This window comes from Tachypleus tridentatus, chromosome 5 (assembly GCF_004210375.1).
Source record: "Tachypleus tridentatus isolate NWPU-2018 chromosome 5, ASM421037v1, whole genome shotgun sequence".
NCBI classification, from domain to species: Eukaryota; Metazoa; Arthropoda; class Merostomata; order Xiphosura; family Limulidae; genus Tachypleus; species Tachypleus tridentatus.
In genome coordinates this window covers 50543410-50553150 of record NC_134829.1, presented here as the reverse complement: position 1 = coordinate 50553150, position 9741 = coordinate 50543410, and the positions used below count along the sequence as shown (strand labels likewise).

The following is a 9741-nucleotide window of genomic DNA, read 5'->3' as shown; positions in this document are numbered from 1 at the left end:
ATCAACATTTCTCACTGACATCTCCTGTGTTACATTGGGTAAAAACATGGCAAAGGCTAAAAAGTTGACAGAGTTTGAACGTGGCAGAATTGTCGAGCTGCAAAAGCGAGGTCTCTTTCAACGTGCTATCGATGGTGAGATTGGACGTAGTAAAACTGCTGTTGCAAATGTCTTAAAAGACCCTGAGGTGAAACGGAACGTGAGTTTCAAGTGGTCGGCCCAAGAAAATTTCACCGGCGTTGAGCAGAAGGATTCGATGGGTTGTCCGGCAAGACACCAGCCGATCGTCGAACCAGATTAAGGCCCTTACGGACGCAGAATGCAGCTCAAGAACAATAAGAAAAGTCTTTAAAACCGTAAACGTCTTCAAAGGTCACGCCTCCTTCCACACCACGAAACAGCTCGGTTAAACTTTATTGAGAAGCACCAAACATGGGACGTAGAAAAGTGGACGAAGGTTTTGTTCTCTGATGACAAACAAATTAACCTGGATGGTCCAGATGACTTCCAACGTTACTGCACGATAAGGATATCCCACCGGAGACGTTTTCTACACGACACACTGGAGAAGGTTCCATTATGATCTGGGGTGCTTTCTCCATCCATAGAACAGTGGGGCTTTAGGTTATACTGGGGCGTCAAACAGCAGCTGGCTACATTGGTATGTTGGAAAGATCATTCTTATTGACTGAAGGTCCTCGCTTGTGTGGAAATGACTGGATCTTTCAGCAGGACAATGCTGCAATCCACAATGCCCGCAGGACAAAGTACTTTTTCATGGTAAACAACGCGATCCTTTTGGACCATCCAGCGTGTTCGCCTGAACTGAACCCCATTGAAAATGTTTGGGGGTGGACGGCAAGGGAAGTCTATAGAAATGGACGTAAATTCCAAACAGTTCATGATCTTCGTGAAGCCATCTTTACCACTTGGAATAACATTCCAGCCAGCCTTCTGCAAACGTTTATAGCGACCATGCCAAAGCGAATGTTTAAAGTTATTCCCAACGACGGCCGTGCAACTTACTAGTGAGACCTCTTGTTGGGCATTTTCCTACTCTATTTAGGACTTCTTTTTGCATATTTATGTGTATATACAAATGTAGGCCTATTTAATGTGTGACCTACTCAAATGGTTTAGTGTGACTAAGTAGATGAGATTGAATGATGGTGAGACATTCCGATATGTTGTGATTTACCTTTCAGGTAGAAATAATAACCTCAAATAACTGGAGGAACAATGAGAAAAATATATGATGTAGCGAATGTGAATAATTTTCTGATTGATTGAGTTTGACGAATATAAGATACGATGTAAAAGTAACGTGGAAAGTAGTCTTTATAGTTTACTGATAAAAACAATTAAACTAGAGTGTATAACTCTGGCATACAGTGTTGACCAATTCAGCTCAAAAAATACATTATTGATAGATAGGGCTGACGAGAGGGGAGGGGGGTATAGAGCAGCTGCTTGGAGCTAATGTTTGTAGAGGGGCCTGGCAGTGGAATATTCCAAAGCTCATTAGAAATGCATGCTGCTTAATGAGCTAAAATAGCCAATACTTTTTCATGGATTTGTTAAGAAGTATGTCAACTAAATTTCTTTTATGAAAACTGGGCAAAAGTTAATAAATACAGTAAAAGAGGGGTCTGATGATATTACTGATCCTGGGCCTATGCTGGCTCTCAGTTCCCCTGTTAGCAGGATAAAAGAATATTCTACATATGCCCATAAAGTTTTATTAAAATTTAATACATTTTGACTGAGTCACAGACTAAAAATAGTGTGAAAAATTGGATCTCATGTTAACAAGTGGAGATTTTTTTTGTATGGTCTTGCTGTGACTTAGACACCCAAAAACTAATTTATAAGTTGGGTTATAGTTCAAATATATACCAAATTTCTCCAAATCTCTTCAACTAATTTTCAGAAATTGTGTTAACAAACACACACACAGGGATGAAAACATAACCTCCATTAAAATAACCTTTGGTGGTGGAGGTAATAAACTAGTGCACTGGACAGCAAGCAACACTTCTACTGAAGGCCAAGATTAAGTTGTAAACTAACTTTTTAATCTGGGAACTTGTGTTATACTAAGATCTCGGTGTTGTAAATCTTCTGTACTTCAGTTATGTTATTTTGTATTTCTTCAGTTTTGTGTTATAATCCTTCTTTACATCAGATATACTCTTTCATACTTCACTGATGTTGTTTTGTTGTTTTTTTTGCTACCTCATTTCTGTTGTATAATTTTTGTGTGATGTTTCCTGTGTTTTCTTAAATATCGCCTTCAATCATATTCAGTTTTCCTTGGTCTTATTTCCACTTTTTTTCAGTTCCAGTATATTTTTTATTCTGTTTCACGCCAGTTTGTTATATTGAAGTTAAGTCTACGTTTTAATAATCCTTGTTCCGACTCCAGTGTTGTAAAGGTTTCTCTTTTTGTGGGTTGATTATTTTGGATCATTTTTTGAAAAATAATGTAAAGCCTTCTCCATGTGATGCATTAACTGAAGCATTTTATTTCTTCAAGTAACAATTCAGTGATGGGTACAAATTCCTCTTAGCTAACAATAGGCCTAACTTTAAAAATAATGTTAAGCAGTCACTTATTTGCTAATTTTTTCATATTTGTGGTTATTCTTTGTCTTTATTTCTTTTTCCAAATACAAACTCAATCTTCACATAATTGATTTAACAGACAAACTGATAAAACTCAGTAAGTCAATAATTAATCAACAACTATAACAGATTTTTAGCCAATCAACATTCTGTACATTGTACCGTGATTTTACATAACTTATATCTTTTTACGTTTAAATACTTTCTCAAACTTTCAAAAATTTTCTAGTTATTAGGTAGTAGTGATTATTATTCAGGGAGATAGAGGTATATTCACAAAACAGTAAACCTCAACTTTACTGTACATATAGAAATATAACCACCACTTCGATGCATATAACAATGACCCCTGTCTATCTTCCTAAAAATTGACAATTACATACTTGAGCGTACTCAGTTAATTTGTGAAAAACATTAATAGCTAGCAGTGTGTAATGTTTTTAATACTAATAGCACTATATGAAAAATATACCAAAACAAACCTTTTAATTATACCCACTTTTATATTCTCTAGGATAGAGTTTCATGAATATTGCATAGTTTGGATTGCTGTCCAACCTTAGTTCTCTTCCAGTTGGATGTGCTCCTCTATTTTCTGCCATATGTGCAACATATTTCTACAATGGGTGAAGAGTATACCTAGTTCAGAAGTGGTGCAGTCCTCTACTTCAGATCTCAGAATTTGACCATCTCATATGAGGGAGGGTTCTTTGGATTCTTGCAAAGAATGCTTCTTTCTTTCCCTCACATGGTTCCTTCACCTATTCAGTGTGGGATTCTCGCTATTTATGTGAGAGTAAGTAATGTACTGCATTGGCAGTATAACTTCCCTATACTTAAGATGTTTCAATAGGTACTTACCTCACACATCTCTAACCCTTCCTTCTCTCTGGAAACTGGAAGTGATAGTTCAGTAGAATTGTATCGACATGTGACATGAGAGTAGGTTGCATTCTCATAGTTAGAGGTTGTTGCATGAGAGACGTATTGGAATCAGTCCATTCTGTTGATGGGAGATAAAAGGCTTGTGGCATGTGTAAAAATATTTTCTGCATATGGGGACACCACTAAATGAGAATAGCAGTTTGTGTGGAAAGAGGTTAAGTACCTATCAGAAATATATTTATAGTGTAAGAAAATTATAAGTTTCGTTTGATGTTCATTACTGTAAATAAATAAAAAATGATACGTATTGCATAAACACCAGCTATTTTCAAATATTTGCTTTATTATTTTACAGACTAAAGTGAAGAATTAAAAGATCACAAAAAACCTTCTCTAGTGTTGCAAATGTTCCACTTTTTGTTTGCGTATTTGTATTAGAGAGTAATATCATGTGTTACTGTGTATTTGGAAACAATGACTTGGATTCTGTGAAATCTGCTATTACCCATAATGATAATTATGATATAGTCATTATATGGTACTAAAAACTTCCTCTAGCCAAAAACAATACAAATATCTAAATTAAACTAAAAAATACTCAGCCCACAACAATATTGGTAAAGGAGTGTTATCTTCAGATAAGTTTAGAACACAGTATCTGATACAGGATAAGATCTGAAAAACTTGTGTTCACTTAGATTACCACAAACACTACTGGATAAAGTTTTCCTTGGACACTTAAATCTGCAAAACCTTGGAGATTTGAGAAAAAAAAAAGTTGATATATCAGTTTTTAGTCTTCATATTTATCAAGTTAATGACTACTAACGTTTATTTCCATCAAAATAGAAGAAAGTAAAAATGTGAAAGATATTATTTAGTTCATCCTTTCACTTTTGTCTATTCAGAGATGTTTTTTAATTTAAATGTTTTGTTACAGAATGGTTACCAGAAATATCCAGTTTTTAGTATGCTCTGAATGTACAAAAGATTATAAAGATATTTTGTAGTTTTACAGTGCTATTTTCTTTAAGCCACATACCCTTGACAGTTCCAAGTATTTTGACCTTTGACCTCTTGCTTCTGACTTTGGTCAGAATTTAAATTTTGGTGTCTTAAATGTTTTATTTTATACATATAATTGACTATATGCATAAAATGATGGCAAATTTGTCACAAAAGTAAATAAATTATCCACACTTTATGACAAGTCAGTCAGAAGTGTGTATTCTTGTGCTAAATAATTAAAAGTTGCTACATCTACACATACTTTTATGAAGAATGGATCACTTGTGTTGTTCTTTTCTTAATGCATAGCTACACAATGGGCTATCTGCACTTTCACTATAAGGAATCAAACTTTAGATTTTGCATTGTGAGTCCATAAACTTACCACTGACTCTCCAAGGTACTCCTTTTTTATGTGCAAAATACATTACGTGTGTAGTTGTTCAAGGTTTTATACTTGAGTTTAATTTATGATGTTATATTTAACTTTGTCTTAGGTTTTTTTTAAGGCAGTAATTATCTATGTTACATAACTGTATTTTTTTGGGTCATGACAGTTCCAGTTCACATGAAATACGTTTTGTGGGTTCAGTGAGAAACAATACACATTAAGATAAATTACTGAGTTAGGTAAAAGCTGTAAATAGTACAATCATTAAGATTTTCCACAGGTCTGTTTAGTGAAAAGTAAAGGACTTTATGAATTCTAGATTTTTTAATTAAGATACGTCACTAAATAAGAATTAGAATTGTGGAAAGGTTTTGCAGCTGTCTCAGTAACAAATGTTTATTTTAAATCAGCTTTCTTGCATGTAAGTCTTATCCTACTTTGGTGTTCATGGGCCCACAAAGTTCAGGAAAATCTTATATTGTTCAGAAGCTGGTGTAAGAATTTCCTAAAGATTTTGGCTATCTGTAAGATATATATATATTTTAAATGTATTAAAACCTTTTATTAAATATATCTACTTATTTATAATCATGTAAATAACGTATCTGTCACTTTCATTGTAAAGTAAATTGTTAGACTCAAATTCTGTATGGGGGTAAGAATACAGGTATAGATCTTTATACCTGTTTCAACCACACTTAATTTGATTCACATATAGTATTCTTGTTGAAATTAGATAACTGTGGTATTAATTTATTTTAAGACTTATAAAATATGTGAATGTGTTTAATAACAAAATTAATTATTAGGTTTAATGCCTCACATTAATTAAAAGAAATGAAAGAGTGTGAAATCTGTTTACGGTGTTTGTTTCTTAAACAGTAGTTAAGTGTTTAAAACATTCATTGTAACGTGTATGATAAATAAACGTAGTATTGCAAAAAATGTTTAATCTTAAAGTCTAAGTTCAAAGGAGCTTTAGTTTAATCTACGTTTTGAGATCATCGTGTTATACTGGACTTTAATAATTCCACTCCCTCATCAATAACTCTGAAGTTACACCTGATATTGTGCAACTATATAAAGTAAAGAACTGAATAGTTGGTAATGACACTTTTTATATGAATACCAGCCTCACCTATATTTACTATAGTTGTTTTTCTTTCCAGTGGTTTTTAATGCAAATTTAAGAACACTATTTTAACAAATCATAATGAAGTTTGTGCATCTTCTTAAGGAAAATAATTTATGAAAACCTATTGGTTTATTCACATGTGTAAATTTGTTTCAGATGTTTTTCAAGCTATTATTCCAGAAATTTTATCAAAGTATCTGAAAGGAAATTGATCAAAGACAAAATTTGAAATAATGTGAAAGAAACAAAGAAATATAAACTAAAGCCAGTTTTATAAGTTTCCAAACAGTTATTCTTGATCAAAAATAAAACTTATAAAAAAAACCTTAATTTATAATACTATTTAATCACTGTACCTAAGTTTGCACTGACACATTGTTGATGATCAAACTGTTTTTAGGGTTAAAAAAACCCAAAAAAACTACTGAGGTGTCAAATATAATGTGGTTCATTCTGTGAAACTAAAGTGACTTACACATAAGTTACTTTCCTTTGTGTATATTGTTGTTTCAAATGAGAAAATGTGGATGTGTAACAATATAGATAGAAGTGCAGGTATTTTGCAAGGTATCACTTGCATAGCATTTTGTTGCACATTAAATATACAAAGTGCTAGCCATTTTTTCTAATATGAAACGTTTTAACCAGAGAAAAAAAAAAAAGAATTATTGATTTATTTATTACTCTTCTGTTTGATACTTCTACCAATCTTGTATCTTCAGTTATGCAGTCTACAGTTAATTAAAATAATTAGGAAACTTTTTAAAGAAATGTTGCATTTTTCTAATGCATTATCTTACATTCTTGGCTTATGTAAACCTAAAAAATATACATATATCGTGCATGAAGTTACCTATTGCTGTAATAAATATTTAATTCTACTTTTATTTCCTTGTCTTGTAGTCATATAAACTTGTCAGTTGTTTGTATCAATGTCTGATTTTTCAGGGCAGCTCACACTACTAGAAACAAACAAAGATAAAATAAATAAATGGAAGTACTACTTTGTGAGTTCTGCTGAATTTAGAGATCTGATGTTGAAGGTAAGATAAGAATCACCATTACCTAACACTAAGAAACCTTGGAAGTTTCTTTGGTTAATGTTGGTAATAAAGTAAACAAATCTTGTTCATATTTACTTTAGTAGCCAACTTCCATAGTCGGATTACAATTTTGTCACCTTAAACCAGTAACAATAACACAGGTGTATTTTTGTAAAACAAAAGAAACAGTAACCAGTAATAGGAGTTTCACCTATTAGTGACTACTATAAGAGAACTTTTCCAAATGTAGTGTTACTAAAGGTTCCTATTTACTATTATAACTTCTGTACAATACAACAGTATTTTTGGGGAAAATCTTTACAATTTTGTAAATATACATGTATCATAGTAAATTCTTTTTATGAAACTAGTTATATGTTGAAATAATACTTGTTTAGTTGTATTTTCAGCACAGTAAAATGTTTCTATTTACAAACTTATTCACTAGCTGAGGTTTATAAAAAAAATGCAGCTTAAAAGATTTTTAAAGTTATTAAAATAATATTTAATTTTTAGTAGTTTTTTTTATAACACACATAAAAACCTGGCCTTTTCATTACCTTTACTTGACACATAATATAGTTTCAATTTCTCTTTGTTCTTACATTTTCTATTTTTGTAGTGAAGCTTTCTTCAGATATGGGATTACTTAGAATGTTATTGACAGTGTAGCAAAAGAAAAAAGTGTTGCTTGGGGTTAATGGAACTAGAGGTTATATTCACGTGAATCACTTACAGTAACTATTTAAAATTTAGTAGGCTATTATTATTAAAACTGAGAAAGGTTTTTAGAAATATTATCCAACAGTTTGCTTCATGTTACCCTGTATGTTAACTTTGATAACATGAGGTTGGGTTATTTTCATAATTTTTCTCCCGAATTTCTAGGAATGATCAAACTTGGAAGTCAAACATACTTTAACGTGTTGAATTATTTATTACTGGAATTGTGCTGCTTCTGTTAAATGTTTGTTAAAATTTCACATGTGCTTTAATTTATTGCACAAGAGGTTAAACAATTGAATTTTATGTATGAATAAGAATGTACTATTGGGATAACTGAATACAGGAAGTGCTCTAATCTTTCTCTGAAGCAGTCTTTCAGTATTGCATCATAAAACATAGTTAAATATGAGGTTTATCAGTCTTTTGTGATGTATTATAGCTAACATCCTACTTTGGTTGAACATTACTGTCATGGGGTTTAATTATATATTATCACAAACCTATGACATTTCAATATTTATAGTTACCTGCTGTTTTATTTCACCTTTTCCTTTTTTAGAAAATTTTTTCACAAATATCTAGCTAAATAAAGTATGAATAATTTTGAGTTTTTGTGTATATTGTTCTAGGTATTTTTCATTAGTTTATCTTTCTATTGCTAGGGGCTCTGTCTTTGTCATACAGCCATCTTAAACCTACATTGATCTTGGCTTTCCCAGAAAGTGAAAGCATTAATAAATGTCGGCTTAACAAGCTACTGAAAAACACTTTCAGTGGGCAATATCTCGAACACAGATGTACCACAAATACCAACAAGGCAATCCAAAACTTTGAAATTGCAGTAAAACTGGTCAGTAGGTTGTGTTAAATATCCTAATGTGCCTTAATTTTATCAAAACATATTTGTAAGATTTGAAACATAAATTTTCAACAAAGATATATTTTTATAAATGTTATTTTCAGAAGGGTATTTATAAGAACATGTGGCTCTCATTGTCTTTTTCAAAACAATTACAAGAAAAAAAATGTATCCATAACCAACAAATTTCTTATTATTAATATTAACATAAGTCATTTAATTGTCTTGTGTATTGATGGTGAAGATAATTTTTGTGTACTACTACTTATGTTATGCATAAAAACTTTGGTCATTCTTTATCTCAAATATTTAACTGCAGTCTATTGTGAACAAAATGTTTTACTTTTGTTTAGAAAATCTCCAGGAAGCATATCAACAAGTCAGACAGTTTGTAACTTCACAAGGACACATACTAAAATCTACTAATCTATGTTCTGTTCTACACAGTCTCATTTTACTGTTCTTATTGTTCTATTCTGTTTCAAAACAATGTGTTTATTTATTACTTATGAATGTACTTCTAGTCATTATTATTAAAAGTTAAAGCTGTTTCAAATTGGTAGTGGTTTTGAAGTTCCATGTCCAAAACTTCTGGCTAATGACAAAAATATACTGGAGTTAAAATGTAAATTTATGGGTTCAAGACACTTAAACTTTTATAAAAAACAGAGATATTAATAATTGTCAACTGTTTTTTTTTCTTCAAATAAGCTGTAGAAACCTGTGAATAAAAGATCATGCATTATTTTCTAGTTAGTTTTTATGAAAAATGCAAAGGTCTTCAGGTGTTCTAATACATTCTGGTTTTTCAGAAACCAATGTGTTTAAAAAAATACCATATTAACTTTAATTTGAATGTAATTTGCAATTTGGTAATTTTGTTTTGAATTTCGCACAAAGCTACACGAGGGCTATCTGTGCAAGCCATCCCTAATTTCAAGAGTGTAAGACTAGAGGGAAGGCAGCTAGTCATCACCACCCACTGCCAACTCTTTTACCAACAAATAGTTGGATTGACTGTCTCATTGTAATGCCCCCACAGCTGAAAGGGCGAGCACGTTTTGTGTGA

General features: G+C 31.8%; 1 long non-coding RNA gene across 5 annotated transcripts; it reads left to right on the top strand.

Annotated features, from left to right (window-relative positions):
* The first annotated feature begins 1074 nt into the window (after positions 1-1074).
* LOC143251145 (uncharacterized) lies at positions 1075-9225 on the top strand. 5 transcript variants are annotated; one of them, XR_013028519.1, is made up of 5 exons: positions 2367-2447; positions 3140-3421; positions 6993-7087; positions 8476-8663; positions 9026-9225. It is a non-coding gene; the product is annotated as an uncharacterized LOC143251145 (long non-coding RNA). The 5 variants fall into 5 exon arrangements; XR_013028520.1 differs by lacking the exons at positions 2367-2447; positions 3140-3421 and adding an exon at positions 1075-1169; XR_013028521.1 differs by lacking the exon at positions 3140-3421 and having other exon boundaries at positions 2349-2447.
* The last annotated feature ends 516 nt before the right edge of the window (positions 9226-9741 follow it).